The following is an 18,877-nucleotide window of genomic DNA, read 5'->3' as shown; positions in this document are numbered from 1 at the left end:
TGTATTAGTATAAAGAGGCATGAAAACAATATTTTAATATTATTGATTTTGTGGTTGATGTAATTCTTCTCTGCCAATGCAGATTCCTAGTTTGATTGCCGATTGGGATATGATTGAATACCATATTTCTTTTTTAATTTTAACTTAATCTTTCATTTATCAAATAAAGAAGAATAAATGATTGAAAATAATATGCAGTGGAGTGCAAATGCAGGTTGAAACCCTTGTATGAAAATGAAGATTCTTTTTGTGATTGGGACGCAAAAGGATAAGACCAGAGTTAGTTTATAAATTTTCACGATTACTTGTGGATCTTTTAACTAAACCAAATATACTCAGAATTTTTTATATAATTGTTATGTCACATCACTTTTTAAACTATAAAAACTTCTTCAAAAATATTTGATTTAATAATAAAATCTATTAGTAATGGTGAAAATTTATTAATTAACTTCAATTATACTTATTATTTTGAACATAGATCTCATAAGGAATAAATGAAAGCAGAGACATTAAAATGATCTTATTAGTGCATACGGCATACCACTGCATATTATTTTCAATCACTTTTCATGCATCATTATACTAGTACTAGAATATGCAAGAGGATAATGTTAGAAGCATATATACACTTCTTTATATTAGTTTCTTTTAAAAATAGTCAATATTGATGGTAATGTTGATGACGGAATGTAGGAAGGTAAAAGTTTGAATTTATTTTCTGTTAAGAATTTGAATCATTGACTAATAAAAAATAATAATCGAATGGTAAATCAACATTAAAAACCTTGTAATCTGCATACAATAAAAAATTATCATTAAATTATTCATTTTTATTAGTCTATGATTCAAGTCTTCAACACAGAAAATAAATTCAAAGTTGTTGACACATTATGTCAAATTTGACATACACCTACAATTTTTCAAAAGATGAATATAATCAATTCAACCATTGAATTAAAAATTCTCGTTAAGAAGATCAAACATTTAAAATTATATGATATTTCAACAAAACATTTTATTTAAATATATAATAATACCTTAATAATCTCTTATTGGAGAATGACTATTTTAGTTAAGTTGTTAAGGAGTTAGTTAAGTTGAGTGTATAGCTCTTGAGTAATGTTATATTGGATTATTGGTTACTTGATGAACCTTATTCTTTACTGTTAACCTGATGTAATGCCTCACCACCATCAATACTAAATACATTAGCAGAAATGAAGTGGATAGTCATGCCTTTTGTAACATATATTTATGGTGTGACATGATCTATTGCATTGAGTGCAAAACCTGGTGTCTTTTTTTATAATTGTTGAAACCAGTGGATGTAAATGCTTTACCACAATCTTGTGGTTTTTTTAGGCATAAGCATTAATAAGAGTATAGGATTCTTCATAATTGACACTATGATTAGGTTTAGGAAGTAATTCCACGTAGTTACTTTCCTCTTGAACAATCAGAGTAAATTTTATGATTGGAGGTAGATGCTCCATTAATAAAATTTGAGTTTTAACAACTGCAAAATTTTATTGTCAAAAATTGAATGATTTGATCTTCAAATCAAAAATTACGCGCATAACACATAGAATTAGATATGCATTTGTTGAGTTTGCCTTGTAGATAATGTCAAGAGAGCAAGGGTACGGTTTTTGGATATTATTGTAATTCGAATCATTAGTATCTCGATATATGTTTGTAACACTGAAATTCAAACGTGTGTAATTCATAACAAGTCAATAAGACAGAACTATAGTTGCTTTATAGTCGCTGACGTAGACAATTTGACAGAACTGTATGAATAAAGTTTTTGTGTGTTTCTCTCTACTCTGATGTGCATTCGCGTAATTGTTCCAACAACATTAATAAATGTAAGTACAAGCTGACATGGATCTCTAATTAAACTCTTTCAAAAGTCCACGCAACTCATCGAGATATAAAAAAAAAACTTGGAACCTTGCTTGAGATTATTGATCTCAGCATGAAGATTTGAAACACAAAGTTGACCAGCTTTAGGAAACTTTCATTAAGGTCAATCCATACATCAATGTCGTTTTCAAAAAACACAACAAGTTGAGCAATTGGTGTAGTAATAAAGTTTAAAATTCATGAATGAGCAGGATAATTGCATTGTTTCCACGCAACTCTATTGAGATCAAGAATTCAGGAATAGGAATGGAACCATCGATAAAATCAAGTTTGTTTTTGGTGTCATGAGCTCGTTGTTTTAATCTAGACCATGACAAATAATTGGATCCATTCAAATTGAGATAAGGGATTCACAAAGTTTGGATTTTTACTTGGATGAACATAGTAAACTGAATCAACATCTCCATTAGAAGAACGAGTTGTAGCACGAGTTGCTCGCGGTGATATGATAAAGGATAAAAAATGCACAAACATATGCAAAAAAGAGGATGAAGTGAAGAGTTCTTAGATACATGTAAAAAAATTGAAGAAAAATCAAAGAAATTGTGACTCATACCATATTAGAAATGATCAAAATCATAATATTCTTTAGTTTGAAAAAAAGAAAGAATTGCATAATGAATCCCTCAAATTGATCATAGCATGAATATGCTTTATATACATGTGGTTGAGCATTCCTTGGCTGCATTTCTTCACCACTTATGACTATGACTTGCAAGGCAAGAAACTGCAAATGTAACTAACTAAAAAAACAAAATTGCAACTAATTTCTTAAGTCTTAACAACTTAGCTAACTCAACAAACTTGACTTAACTAATTCTTTAACAACTTAATTAATTTCTGCGTTTAGTAATACCAACAATAAAAGTATGCTGTGTTGGTAGTCTTTGTGGACTTTTCCAATAATTAGTCTCTACTTATACGTAAAAAAGATATTAAATTGTTTGAATTTTTTATACAAAATAATCAACATAATACAAAGAATTAATAAAAAGTATAAGTTTGGTAAAAGTTTAATATTTATGTTGCATTGAATTGACTTATCAACACCCTTATAATTATATAACCAGTTGATAACCAATCTTTTCATCATTAAACTTTGTATCAAATGTGATTAATTTCTCCTTTTTTTCCCTTCTTTTTCTCAATAATAATTCAATTAGCATGAATAATACTCAATATAACATGAATAGAAATAGAAGAAACAAAATGGAATAGAAACATGGCTGTAGCGAAAATGAATGATTCTCATCTTAATAAATTTTAAGTAAGTATTAAAATTCATGAAATATAAATGTTCTATATATGATTGTTATTGATTAACAGTATAACATTAATTTACACGGTGCATTATCTCTTTTTTCTTAATTCAATTGATAAATTATATTTAAAACTCTGAATTTAAATATAAAATTCTTTTCTTCTGTTAGTTAAGGTGTGTGAATCTACACGGTGTATGTTAAATAATATATATATATATATATGTATATATATATATATATATATATATATATATATATATATATATATATATATATATATATATATATATATATATATATATATGTATATATATATATATATATATATATATATACATATATATATATATATACATATACATATATATATATATATATATATACATATATATACACATATATATATATATATATACACATATATATATATATACATATATACACATATATATATATATATATATATATATATATATACACATATATATATATATATATATATATATACACATATATATATATACACATATATATATATATATATATATATATATATATATATATATATATATATATATATATATATATATATATATATATATATATATATATATATATATATATATATGTGTGAGATTGTAAGAATGAATCTGAATCTCATATTCTCATATAAATATGACATTCTTACAATGTCATATTTATATGAGAATATGAGATTCAGATTCATTCTTACAATCTCACATATATATATATATATATATATATATATATATATATATATATATATATATATATATATATATATATATATATATATATATATATATATATATATATATATATATATATATATATATATACATTTGTTTATCACCACCGATTTAATCTGATTCAAGAGTCAGTTCTAACATCAAGTAGTTTCAACCTTCTCCGAATAGATTTGGATGTATATAGAAAAAAAGAAAGAAGGAAAATTGAATAGCCTAGATAAGCTTCTAGGTGACTGGGAGACCATATAATTTGTTGTGTAGATGGAGAATAATATTAGTGAAGAAATACTTGCATGGATACGAACCTAAATTCATATTTTTAGGCACAACCAATGAAAAGAGAGAGAATATAAATTTATTTAAATTTTAATTTCGATTTTAATTGCCATCATGGGGTGGTTGAGATAAAAGAGGAGAGAGACAATTTTATTTTTATTTCTTAATTAATAAAAAAAATATGATTGGTTATGTGTAAGTACATATGTTATGGTTTTGTAAGTACACGAGAGAGACAATTTTATTTTTATTTCTTAATTAATTATTTTCCATAGTAGTATATGCCACAGTCGTCACTCGTCATTGCTATGGGCCTATGGCATTTTTTTCTGCCAGTTTTTCTTGTATTACGCATGCTACCTGTCACTTGAATCATCACGAGAAAGCACGCGCCAAAAGCGTGTGGTCATACTCGCTTGTTCAACCGATATGACGCAACGCAAGATATTCTGGAAAATGGAGGAGAGAAGTCAAATTGGTTGAGCGCGTGAGTCTGCTGACTATTAGAATTTTTCAAAATTCAAAAAGTTTAGGTAATGGTAAGCTAACAAATATTTCAACCGTGAAGAATAAATTATACTTTTTTATATAAAATAAATATATATTAGATGTCTCTTTATTGCTAATATATAAATTAAATTTATCAAAAAAAAATATATAGAGTGAAGATTACACAAGTTAAATTAATTCTTAAAAAAAAATTCAGATTATATTAATCATTCTTTTAATTTTTTTATTTAAATCGGTTTTTTCTTAATTTTAAATCGTGACTAGACTGCCACGTTGGATTTTATTTATTTTTCATTTTTTAAATACTAAATTGATTTTTGTTTCAATTTCATTTTTAAACAATTATGAATTAATAATATAAAAAGTTAAAATTATTTTATATAAGGAGTTTAACTCAAATCCTTTAAGCCACATCTTACGTCTTTAACGCTAGACATCTAGACCAATGTACATTCATGATAAATAATTCTTCTGATTTCTACAAATCTTAAACAATTCTGAATATAAAACAAAAAATACAAAATTTGTATCAATAGGGTCTCGAACCCAAATTCCTTCAAATTAAATGATAGTAATTTACTACCATAAAAATTGATTTGTCTATTTGTAAATGATAGTCAATTTACTAACAATAGAAATTGATTTGTCTAGTTGTTATTGATAGTCACTTTACTAATCGTCGAAATTGATTTGTCTAGTTGTAAATGATAATCACTTTATTAACAATAAAAGTTGATTTGTCTAATTGTAAATGATAGTCACTTTACTAACAAGAAATTGATTTGTCTGGTTGTAAATGACAATCACTTTATTAACAATAGAAATTGATTTGTCTAATTGTAAATGATAGTCACTTTACTAACAAGAAATTGACTTGTCTGGTTGTAAATGACAATCACTTTATTAACAATAGAAATTGATTTGTCTAGTTGTAAATGATAATCACTTTACTAATATTAGAAATTGATTTGTCTTGTAAATAATAATCACTTTACCAACAATAAAAATTGGTTTTTTTAGTTGTAAATGATAGTCACTTTATTAACAATAAAAATTGATTTGTCTAGGTGTAAAGTGAATATCATTTAACTTGTATAGGTAAAAATTTATGCATAGAATTTGTTAATATTAGTAGAAATCATGAAAATTACTTGTCATGAATATACATTAACCTATTGGTAAAGACACATAAATGTTTTTTTAAGATCCGAGTTTGATTTTTTATAAGAAACAATTAACTTTTTTTTGATAATATTAATTTATAATTGTTTAAAAATGATATTAAAAATAAAAATTAATTTGAAAAATATTAGCAGCTGGTCAAATTTTTAAAGGATTATGTCGGGTTTTTTTATGAGGAATTAATTTGACTTGTATAATATTTATATAATATTTATGAGAGAGCAAAATGAACCACTCAAAGATATATTTACCAAAGACATACATAAAAAGGAGGCCTAACTATGAGAAATTTGAAATTGCTTAGCATAAATTTGTTAGATAAGTAGTGTTGGAGGATGATGAACGAGAGAAAAAGGTTGTGATTCATAAAAATGGAATGTTGGTTGATATATCTAACATTGGTTTCAGTAGTACATCGACTAAGCAAAACACATTTTGAAGATTCAATAAAGAATAGGGAATGCGGGAGGAAATTGGTTCAACCATAATCTATGAGTTCTTGAAAAATACAAATAAAGTTTGAGTTCAATATGAACCTTAGTTGAAGGCTGGTGTTTTAACACAACTATCTAGAAGATTATATAGTTTCCTTTTCAAAAATTCAAAACTATTTCAAAATTCGGATGTTATAATTTCTCTGGTATATTCATATTGACAATCTTGAGTTTTATAAATATTTAATTTCAAGTCCACGTAGAAATATACTAGTTTGCTTTTAAATTATTAGTATTTAAAATGTTGTGAAAAACGATGTCAAGAACAAAATATAATAGGAAACAATATCTCACATAAAAAATGACAAATCTTTGCTCATTTTTCATATGCATTCAATTGGATGTCTATTTCAAATAAATAACATAGCACAATTGGTAAGGAATAAAATTTGCAAATGGTAAATATCAAATTTTGGGCTTTTTGGATGTGGGTTAATTCCTTTCTTGGGTTTTTAACCTAATTTCTAACATTATAAATATGACCATTGGCAATCCTATTGGGGGTTGATTTTCACGTACAAATTGTACACACTTTTTTCCTACGCTTTTCTCCTCTTTCTTGAGAGTTTGTCTTGAACAAACCCCAGCCGTGTTGTTGTCGATCAACAAACAACGATCACAAACCTTTTCCTTTTTTCAAAACTTTTTTTTAAACTCAAATTTCTCAAATCAAACTTTTGGCCGATGACTAATCTATGAGGCATCCCTTTATTAAAATTCAAGCGTTTTGGCCAATGAATTTTTATGAGTTCTCCCCTCTACTTTTCAATATTTTTGTTAAAAAAACTATATTTATTTATTTATTTTTGGCCAATAATTAAACCTTCAATATGAGGCCTCCTATTGAATTTCAATTCTTTTTTTAAATTTGTTTGTTTTAAACCATAAGATGATAAATATGATGGTATAACTTTAAATATATTTTCATATTTTTAAATCAATTTTCCAAAGTTGTTGTTCTTTACGAACAACAACAACAAGGTTGTTGATTTTGACGAACAATGCCAAAATTGTTGATCTTGACGAACAACAACAATTAAAACCCAAAAACCTCATTTTAAAATCTAAAAGCTAAATGGGTCCCCTTGAGTACAAGGGAGACAAATGGTGTCTAAGACCTTCCCTTTGCCTAATTTACCTACATACCCAGATCTTTTATTTTAAGGGTTTCCTAATTGCCATGTCCTTTCATTAGGATAAAACAAGTAGTGGGTGACAGCTCATTTAAAACGTAAATCTTAAAACCGGTTGCTACAGGTATTTATAAAAATAAGTTTTTGTGGAAGAGGGATGGTGTTCTAAATAATGTCATTGACGAGAAAGTCTTTGTTCCACTGCGGAATCAGAAATAAGTGAGATTGGAGAAATTACGGCGGAGCGACGTGTCATGACTGATTTTGTGATATGATACCGTATATCGAAAATTGCGGTCACAATGCTTCTTCAATCCGAGAAGTTGATCTTGAAATGATGTCGTTAATCGGTGTTGATCTTGAATCAAGATTTATTATATCCGATACAGTGGACCTAGGGGTACCTGCATAGTTAGCACTTCAACACTAAAGTTAGTTAGGATTCAAGATAATTGTGTGAAAAATGGAGTTTAGATATTGGGTACTTGAAAACCATTTATGAAGTTATTTATACCTTGGGCTTAATGAAGCAGGTGAATAAATGACCCTCATGCTATAAAGCCTTTGGCCGGTGCAGAGCGGTGTGTCCTTGGGCATTTGGTCATCACATAACAATTTCCCCTAAAACTTGTCGGTCATTCTGGACAATGGGGTGTCTTTTTGTAGTCGTGGCCGACCCTTAAGAGCAATTGTTCGGACGTCGGTTGACATGAGCTGCTTTGGTTTTGCCAAAGCACAATGGGGGAACATGAGTATTTAATGAACTCCCATCACTGAAGCGTTTCATCATTTTTATTTAACATGTGACTTGAAAAGGTGCAGAGGGGCGTGACACGACTTACTATGCACTTGAGTGTACTTGAGTTTGATTGTGTTTCCAATGTGAAATTTAATCGTAGATCCATGCTTGCCTTTTATTTTCAATCTGACCCGCTCAATTGCCTCTTCCTATATAAGGATAGATAGAGAGAGTGGATTTTTTTTGCCATCTTGTAGATTGAGTTTCCCTTGCCTCATTGAGTCTTTTCCTTTTATCTGAGAGAATTTTTTCTAGGGTAACTGCTGTTACACATTCAAAACTTCAAAGCTTCAGAGTTTTGACTTTCAGCCTTCTCTTTGCTTTATCACCTTCGACCTTGCATTTTGAGGTACATTTGCTTCCCTTCAGCTTTTCATTCCATCATTTTGCTGTATTTTCGCTACTACGAACGATAACCCTGTTATCACAGACAGTACTTCGGAGGGTAGTATTTTTAATCTTAAAAAACGCGAATAGAGTCTGAATCAAATTCCTTTCCTTCTGTCAGTGGATATTTTAAATCGGAAGTCATCCTTTTAAGTGATGATTCGAAAATAGAAGGGGCATATGAGAATCTCTTTCAAATGAGACTCCTTCTAAGGATTCTTTGGAAACTTTATTTCTAGCAAAGTCTGAATAGGGTGAAAACCTTGTCGAGAAGCCAATGCCTCCTCCTGTCTTGACTGAGACAAAAATAGAAGTTGCTCGTCAAAGGAGGGAACATGTTGGTAGTTTTGTAAAAACATATCATAGAGTAATTGGTCATGAACCTAGTGATACTGATATCCCTCGTCATTTGGAGTGCCAAAAGTAGTCTCATAATGTTTCCTGGGTCAGCCTTAGTGATCATTATAAACTTGATGTACTGGCTCGCAAGGGGGGCCGACTAATTGAGTCGGCTAATTTCAATAGATACCGTTAGATGACTGTTGAAGTAATTAGGACTCCCCTTGTCTTGAATATTGGCGAGGCTATAACGGAAGCTGACATTACGGTTGGCAACCCCTTGGATTGGTTGATTCTCTATTTAAGTCCTGGAAAGAAGACATGTAACTCTTTTAAGGGTTATTTGGTTCCTTTATACGAGTTCCTTTTCACCAAATTAAAGATAGGCTTTCCCTTCTCCGATTTTGAGGTGGCCTTCATGGACCATTTAAAAGTTGCCCCCACGCAGCTTTATCCTGGAGCTTAGGCTTTCTTGAAAGTGTTCCAACTTTGTGGCACACACAAATATTGGAAGCCTTTTTTGAGGCTCTTTTTAGGTCTTTTTTCTGTGGTCCCTACTTCTCAGGATAATATTCGAGATTAGAGGTTGGTCTCCCTTCACCCTCAAGTACCTTGATTTAGCTATTTTGCCACCGACTTGAGTAATTTCTTGGAACATTTCATACTGGTGAAACATGTTATTCCTGGAGCTTTTCTTTTCTTTTGTTTGTCTTCAGCTCTTTCAGGACGTGCTCGTTATTGCAAAAATAATTTTAAAATTATTGGTCTATAATGCATTTTCACCAGCCTATTCCTTCTTACCATTCCAATATAATTTCTCTATCTTTCGAGGATATGAAAATGAAGGAATATATATGCTCTTAGTATCAAGGTCTCGGTTATGAAGAGGGACTATGTCCTGACAAAGTACTCTATTTTCAACCAAAGAAGAGGCGATTAGATACTTATGTGACATTCAATGAGCCTGATAAGTCTGAGAGACAAAAGCTCTTTGGTGAGGATGGGGATGTGGGGAACCTTTTGTTAATAGTGTTACCTGTTAGATCCGTTGAATAAGGCTCTCGCGCTCGCCAAGGATTAGGGTATTACGACTGGCTTGTCTGGCTAGATTCTGATGGCTCTTGTTGTTTCTTCTACTTATTCTTATAAGAGGCAGATACCGGTGGTAGTGACTGTCGTAGTGGTAGTTGCAAATACGTCCTCGAGTATAATTCCTGAGGTGGAACATTTGACTAGAGTTGCAGGTGACTTTCCTGTTCACGAGCCTTCATCGTTTACATCTACTATCAAGAGGTGTCAGGGTGATAGCCCATCCACGCTTGTTGAAAAAGGCTCTTCCAAATGCATACACTTATTGGAGGGTGTCAAGTAGGATGTTCTTACTCCTTTCTTCTAAATCCCAATCATTCTCCCATCCCGGGTACCAACAATCCCGGAGGAATTTGCTACTATTATGGATAATAAGGACTTGGCTTTTATTTGATGCTTATCCACAACAGTATGGGTCTTTTCGTAGACGCTTCCCATACTTTGTTGATGGTCAGATCCCTAGTCTCAATGGTAGATGCTGGCCAAGAAGACGTATTAGGCTCTAGCGACCTCTCTAGGGAACGAGATGAGCATAAAGAAAAAAATTTAAGGCCCTCAAATGGGAAAATTTTGAGGCTGAGAAGGAGATGCCTATAATGCAAGAAAAATTTGAGTCTGTCCACTTTGGCTGCTCAGATAGAGAAGTTGACGACTTCTTTTACTGATAGGGAGGAATGTTGGACGAAGGCTTCTGAAGAAGTGGCTAAGGCATGTCGAGGGTTTGAAGAGGATCATGATGTTCTTCAACAAAAGAAGGATAACCAGATTAGTGTTATGAAAGATCTTGAGAAGGAGGTAGATGTTGCATGACAGAGATCTAAAAAATACCTTCAATGAGCTGTGGAAGCTATATGTAGGGTTCAGGATCAATTATTGTAGCAGGCGCAAGAGATTTGTCTCGACATTTCTGTCACTCCTGATAAGCTTAACCCATTCACAGCGGTTCCTAGAGAGAGTGTCTGAGGTGGTCTAGACGCTTCAAAGTCTGGTGTTGATGTTTGAATGCTTTTTGTTTTCTTTTTCTTTATTTTTATCTGTTCCGATAAGATTTTTCCGGGCCTTTGTGTCTTGGCTTGTAAACAATATTTTTATATATACATATTTATATTGCTACCTTTCGCATGCTTGTGCGTTTTTGATTTTGTATTGCTCTCATTTAAACTATAGTTATTGTTCGGGTGAGATCTCAGTAGAGTTGGGGCTTACTTTCGAGCCCTGAATTTTGCACAATTTATTTGCTACATGTAGTAGTAAATAATATTTGCTTAAAGTGTAAATGACCTTACATATTTCGTAAGGCCATGGTTGGCCGCTTTGTTTGTGAGTTTTCTGTGTTAAGATGTACACGATGTTTTGGGAAAATTCCTAATCACACGATTGGGGATGTAATTGGAGTGTGCTTGTGCAGAGGAAGCATTGATACATTTTGATGTGTCTGTATGTCGGATCAACGATTATGAGATATGAGTTTGGCTCCGGGATTTTATGTCTTCAATTGTACCTGTAAGCATTTCGTGCAGAACCATCTAGATGCGGCTATGCTTTAATCATATTTACACAGATAAGGCATGAGTGGGGTTGAGTGTAGTTATGTTTTGAATTATACTTACAGACACGAGACATGAAACCAGCTAGATGTTACCATGCTTTTTTTGAACTGCACTCTGTGTCACATATGATCATTTCCCTACCAAGTATAGAGGATCCCCTTCCCTTCCTTGAGGTAAAAGTTCAATTCGAGGTGGACGTCTCCAAACTCCACCTCTCTCGCCCTTGGATTGGATATATTCGAAGTGAGGTATGCCAACTATGCATAAATGCATGTATTTCTTTGACACATGGTATTTGAATGTTGTATTAGGACATGCAAAGCATCTCCGATAGCACCTATGAAGAACTGGTTGTTGTAGTCGGACATGCAAAGTGTCTCCAAAAGCTCCCCTGAATTTTGAAGACGCGCGAGGCACTTTGGGGAATTGATTGTTATAGTTGGACGTGCAAAGCATCTCTGACAACACCCCTAGACTTCGATGTCGCACTCGGCGTTGAGGGGATTTGATTTCTTTGGTCGTACCCTAGTTTACTGTGACGTGCATTCACACTTTGGTGTCATAAAGTGGAGACAAGATGAAAAGTAGAACATCCATGATATAATAGAAAATATATATTTATTTCATTTCAATATGATATCAATAATTTACAAATACATTAATTAAATCTCGCGGTCGACCGTAAGTGTATACCGATCACTCGCCCTCGGATATGTTGTCCTTGTGGCTTGATTGTCAGTTGATTCGGAGGACTGGATCCTTGGCTTGGGAGATGGTCGACTTCTGATAAATGTGTCTGGTTCTACTTCTCGGGGTCAAGGTGGACCGACATCTTTGGATTTGGATTTTCTTCGGGACATCCTGGCTTGCTCATTCCCTTTTGTTGCCATAAAAATCTTTAACGACCATTTTAACTAAAGGTCTAGAGGACTTAACCTCACTATATCTGAATTCGGCCTGGGCATTTCACTTCACTTCACCTCACATCTTTAGAAGATGTTTCTAAGACCAAATGTCGTGCCTTCCATTCGGAGTGTGACCGAAATATTTCTCGCACACAGGTATTCTGGAGTTTGGCTATTCTACCTATCCTCTTCGGGTCTCATGTCAGGGACACGACTCAGTCCCCTGATCCTCCCACCCCCACACATATGTGCTCAGTCAACTCCATAACTTCATTCTATGCAATGGTTACATGGTCGGCAAAGAGTATTTACGATGATGAGATATCCGGCTAGGCCGGTCAAGACGAAACCCACATGGTATTTCCTCTCGAACATGTTTCCTACTGTTACTTCTCGGATTTGATCTGAACTTAAATATAATTGGTCTGAACTCATTGGTCTTGGGTCTAGATCTATGGATATCTGCGAGCGTCCTTGTATTTGAACTCAACGTACATGTCAGTGCTTGATCAAAATCAGATCATAATTCGTTGGATTCCAACGATCTAGATATGAGGTCTTAACTTCGTGGAACCTCAATTTCATTCACCAAAAACATTTTTCGAATTCAGATCTAAGAATTGGATTCAATTTCGTAGAAATTGCAAGAATCGAAAGTCATTTCCCGCAGACGATTCACTGTTTCGTTTGCAGAATCAAAAATTGATGAGATTGAGGAAACTACGACAAAGCGAAGCTTCACGAATGATTTGGTGATATAATACAATCGATCGAAGGTTGTAATTATAGTGCTTCTTGAACTAGAGAAATTGATCTTGAAACAATGTCGTTAATCAATGTCGATCTTGAATAAGTATTTGTTATCTCTAATACCGTTGACCTAGGTGAGGTACCTGCATGATTAGCACTAAAACATTCAAGTCAGTTAAGGTTCAAGATAAATGTGTGAAAAGTGAAGTTTATATATTGTATACCCTAAAACTCTTTAGGAAGGTATTATACGTTGGACTTAATGGAGCAGGTGGAATAAAAGGGCTTCGTGCTATTGGACCTTTTGTCGGTGCAGAGTGGTGTGTTCTTGAACTTTTGGCAAGTACAGAACAATCTTCAGAAAGGTCATTCACACTTAATCAATTATAAGTGATTTTGATAAAGTGATCTCAATCACAAAGACGAATCCAAGTCCAAGTATGAGACATTGACAATTGGACTTTTTCGGAGAAGGTTGCTTGAATGGGAGAGAAATGATTGTGGAGTGTAGAAAACTTTCTAATAATGTCATTTTGTAGGATAATGTGTCTGATACTTAGACTTGGATTCGTCTATGTGATTCAGGTTAATTTCCCAAAATTGCTTATAATTGATTAAGTATGAATGGAATTTCTAAAGACTCTCTCGTCAATGACATTTATTTTGAAACAAGATGGTTCCGTTGATGGTATAGTTGTTTGTCCGATGTTTGTTACTAGCGCTGACAATGAATCAATCCAATTCAAAAATAGTTTGGAACTCGATTCAACTAATAAATCGTTGAACTAGGTTCATGAACCAAATGAACTGAATATGAACGAAAAATTAAGTTCGTTAACTAAATGAGTTGAACTTGAACTATAAATAGTTCAACTTTAGATTCATGAGTAAACTCGATTATATATGAGAATCATTATATTCTCATATGTTTTCTCTAAATTTTAGCCCAATATTTTTTTATCTAACTATTTTAATTAATAATTATATTTTAAGTGAACAAAATATTTCTAAAAATAATTATACAAATAAAATTAACATCTTATAAATTATGTATATTTTGAATTAGTAGATTTTTGAGACAAAGTTAAATTCCAGTCTGATAACTTTTATTTTATTTCAATATTTTTTAAAAGAAATATTAATTTAAAATGTCAAATATATTAAAAAAATAGATTTTAAAAATGACTTTTAAGTCCGTGAAACAATCGAGTTGAACCTAACGAGTTGAATCGAGTTGTTCGTGAACTTATAACAAGGCGAGTTTGAGCTTAAAAAAAGTTTGAGTCGAACTCGAACTGAAATTTAAGTTGAACAAATTTTTAACGACTCGAGCCGAACTGAGGCGAGTTCGAGTCAACTCATTTACAACCTTATTTATTGTATAATTATTCGTTTTTAAGTTATTAAGAGAGATATTATTCAAATAACTTAATTCTAGCTTAATTTTGCTGTTGTTGTAATAAGAATAGGGTGTTGTAGTGCCGTTTGGACCAGTTTTGAAGCAAAAATTCATTTGAATCAACGGTAAATTTACTTTTGTTTCGGTTCTGTTTTGGATGTTATGTGAAAAAAACTGATCCGCTCAAATTTAATGCGATTTATTTTGAATCAATTTTTGGATATTCAAATTATAAACTATATTTTTATTAATATTGTAAAAATACTAATAAATCATATATTTGATATAATATATAATATATAATATATTAAGAGTTAATATTACCAAATAAGAATGATCAATTATAATTGAAATAAATGAAAATTTAAAAATAAATAAATTAAAATAAACTAATAAATAATATTAAAAATATAATTATCATCAAATGATAAATTAACATAACAAATCATACTAATAAAAACAAATATATAAAAATATATAATTACGGTTCGGTTCGATTTAGATCGGTTTTGAAAAATCAATTTAAAATCCTTTCTAAATCGAGCTGTTTTCATAAAATGACATTCAAATATATTCAATAAAATTCCAATTTTTTATGATTTTCTTTAAATCAGTTTGCGATTTTTATTTGAATTAATTTGAATTTAAACACTCCTAAATAAGATAATTTTTTATCTTACTAAAACAATTAAATAAAATATTAAAATTTTGATTGAATATCTTAATATGAAGTATAATAAAACATATTAGAATGATTTAAATGGAGTGGATTAGAGATCTTGTTTTATTGATTGAAATTTCCCATCTCAAATTGAATGAGAAGAAATATGATAAAAAGGGATAAAATATAAAATAAATACATCTTCATTTCGTCAGCTCCTCTAATTTCAAATAATCCAACTTAAAAAGTTTCATTTTATTTTATTTCATACCACTTCTTCCCAACACAATCATGAATTCAAAGTATTAGATAGACAACATATTAAATATAAGTAAATAAGAGCTCCAAAAAACAAATGTGGCTTGCCTAAAAATTTAACTTAAATATATTTTATTTTAAAGTTATTTTTTGTTTTTATTTTATTTCAAAGGGTAATTTATTTAACATAAATATACTTTATAACGTTTCCTGCACCTTGGGTGTTCAAGCAACAAATTAAAATTATAACACAAAATACAAAAAATCAAAACCGATTACATTACATCTGTCTTTTGGAACAAATTTTTAGGTTTGAATTCAGAAAACTATAATTAAATATAATTAAATATGTGTTTGATTAAAATTAGGTTTAGTAAATAAATCAATGAATTGAGTCTAATAAGAAAGGACCGAGTTAATTTAAAATATATTCCAAGAGATCCAGAAAGTTTTAAAATCAAGAGTCAGATACAAACAAAAGAGTCAGTTATGGTTCAGAAAAATCTTTATCCAATAAGACCCCAAGAGATCCGTGAAGTTCTAAAATCAAGAGAACTGATGTTTCATTAAAAGGAATAAGTGTTAACAGCAAAATTGCTGGACCCAATCAACTTGAAGCAGTTTCCAAAAAACAACGATTTGATAAGAGTGGATCCACTCAATACGCATGTGAGCCAGCATGTAGAGGGGACTCGCGCGCCAAGGCCAAGTTTGCCATTTTGGAACTATGTCATGATATTAGTGGGTCTTAGTACAATACTAGGTCAACTTTTAATTTCTGCCCAACGCGAAAGGGTGTGCCTAGCACTGCTAAATACACCCCCATCATTCCTATAGTAAATTTGGATTCGGAGACCATCACACGATACAACACTCCACATTTTGAACCGACAGCAAGTCACTATGGATGGAAATAACCAATGCGCTATGGATGAGGGTGTTAATCAAGAAGAGGGAGTTGTTTGTGACACTCCCATTGAACACAAATTGTCTCGGGTCTAGGACTTGCTTTATCACCTCCATCAACTTGACTAGTTATGTTAGGTTTGAAAGAAGCCACTGTGCTTTCTTGGAAGATCCGAGGAGCCTATAATAATAAGGCTAAAAGGCGCATAATTTTTTTTTAAAAGGCGCATGATGAATTTGATTAGAAAACACTCTCCAATATTTTTAATCATTATGGAAACACACATTGGTTTTCATAAGACCAAGTCCTTCTAGGACAGAGTTGGATATGTGAGTGTTCACTACGTAGATGAACGTGGTCAATCTAGAGGAATTTGGGTGTTAAAGCAAAATGGTAGTAACATTGTAACTGTCATGTATGGTATTTTTATGGATACAATTGAAGTTATATCCCTAAGGGGAGATTGAAGTTGCATCTCCCTAACACATTCAAGGGGAGCACCCCAAATATGGTTATTTTGTTGTTTTTCTTTTCTCTTTCGTTTACTGTTGTTTATTTAGTCTCCTTCATGATAGTACATCTCTAAATCAAGTTTTAATCGATTCATTTTAGCATACATAAATCAATAGTCATATTTGAGTTTGATCATGATGCTTTTAGTTAATTGCATGAGTAAATGGAATAAGAATCATGCTTGTTATTGATTCAAGTTAGGTGGAAATAAAATCTCAAAGTAATTTGAAAATTATGAAAAATTGAGATTTTGTGTGGTTAATTCTAATCAAGCACATATCTTGTCTTGAATCAAATTGAAGAGAGGCAAACCAAAGTTTTTCAAAAAACTTGATTCGAATAAGAATTTACACTTGATTTTAATCAAGCAATTCAGGGTAACCTCTGCTTGATTTTATTCGATTTAGACTTTATACCTGATTCGAATTAGACTTTATACCTGATTCGAATTAGACAGCTCTCCCACATTTCTCTTTTGGCTATGTTTGAATTGATTTAAATAAAAACTTACACTTGATTCGAATCATAGGCTATATAATTCGAATCAAACCTTACACTTTGTTCGAATCAGATGAGAAATGGGTCAAAATCTTTTTTCTTTCTTATCCCACTTCACTTGCTCATTTGACTCAAATTATGAAATGTTCTTGATTCGAATCTAACTAACTTTTTCCATCAATTTATTGTGCTTAATCTCAAGAACATATAAAATCATTTTGTTATCATTTTTCAAGAGAGAGAAAGTCATAATCAACATTGTGATTTTTGTGAAACCAACACCCTCTTATTTTTGAAAAGTTCAAAACCCTTGCAACAAAATTCTTTCATCTTCAACCTCTAGTTTGATTTAAAAAATTTATAATGAGAGATTTGTAAATGATTTAGGGAGATGACGTCTTGAAACTAACCGTTCTTGAAGATTTGGTTGAGATTTTCATGTAGCTTGCAAGATTGAGGTTGTTGTCATTGGTGCTGACAAGTTCCAGTGAAAAGAATGAGGTTTTTCTCTCCAGATTACCTAGGTAGAAACTGCATGGAAAACTATAGACAAGGTGGAGTTCTTCTCAAATCTTCAGATAGTTCATCGCTCAAGGAATCAGTAGGATTCAGTGGTGATTGCTACACACGAATGCTTGGAGCAGATTGGTGATACTGGAAGATTCAAGAAGCGTGAATCTGGTAAATATTACACATAAGAGTTTGGCATTACGTTGTATAAATTCAAGATCCAGATAGAAGATTTATTTTTGTCATCATTATTATGGATTAGTGATTGTATGAACTCTTGAAATATGTGACAAAATAAAAAGGAACAAAGCAGGTTCCAAGAAACCATTAAAGAGTGCAGTAGGCTCATACAAGAAGGAAGAGTCGAAGCACTATAAATCTTGGTATTCTCTATCTCTCTTACTCTTTCATTTAATTTTCGTATGATATTGCATGCTTAGGTTTTCAATTCTAGTGTAGTTTGTCGTTTATTCGATTAGTAGTGATTTACTATGTAAGGTTAGTTTTGTTAGCATTGGTGCGTAATCGAGCTTTAGTGGTGATTAAATTCTGAGAAACCATTGATATTAAAATTTGTTGAAATTGAATTGGTGTATCAACACACCTCGTGAAGTATACAAATGAATCAACTTATTAACTTTGTGTATCATCATTAAACCATCTTTGGTATTTGTGAAGTGATTAAGTGTTAACGTGATCAAGTTTCAATAAAAGTATAATTCTCATATTTTCGCTCTAAACATTCAACAGGCATTT

Source organism: Vicia villosa, linkage group LG4, assembly GCF_029867415.1.
Source record: "Vicia villosa cultivar HV-30 ecotype Madison, WI linkage group LG4, Vvil1.0, whole genome shotgun sequence".
NCBI classification, from domain to species: domain Eukaryota; kingdom Viridiplantae; phylum Streptophyta; class Magnoliopsida; order Fabales; family Fabaceae; genus Vicia; species Vicia villosa.
The sequence above is the reverse complement of the archived record's forward strand: the minus strand, read 5'-3'. Positions refer to the sequence as shown.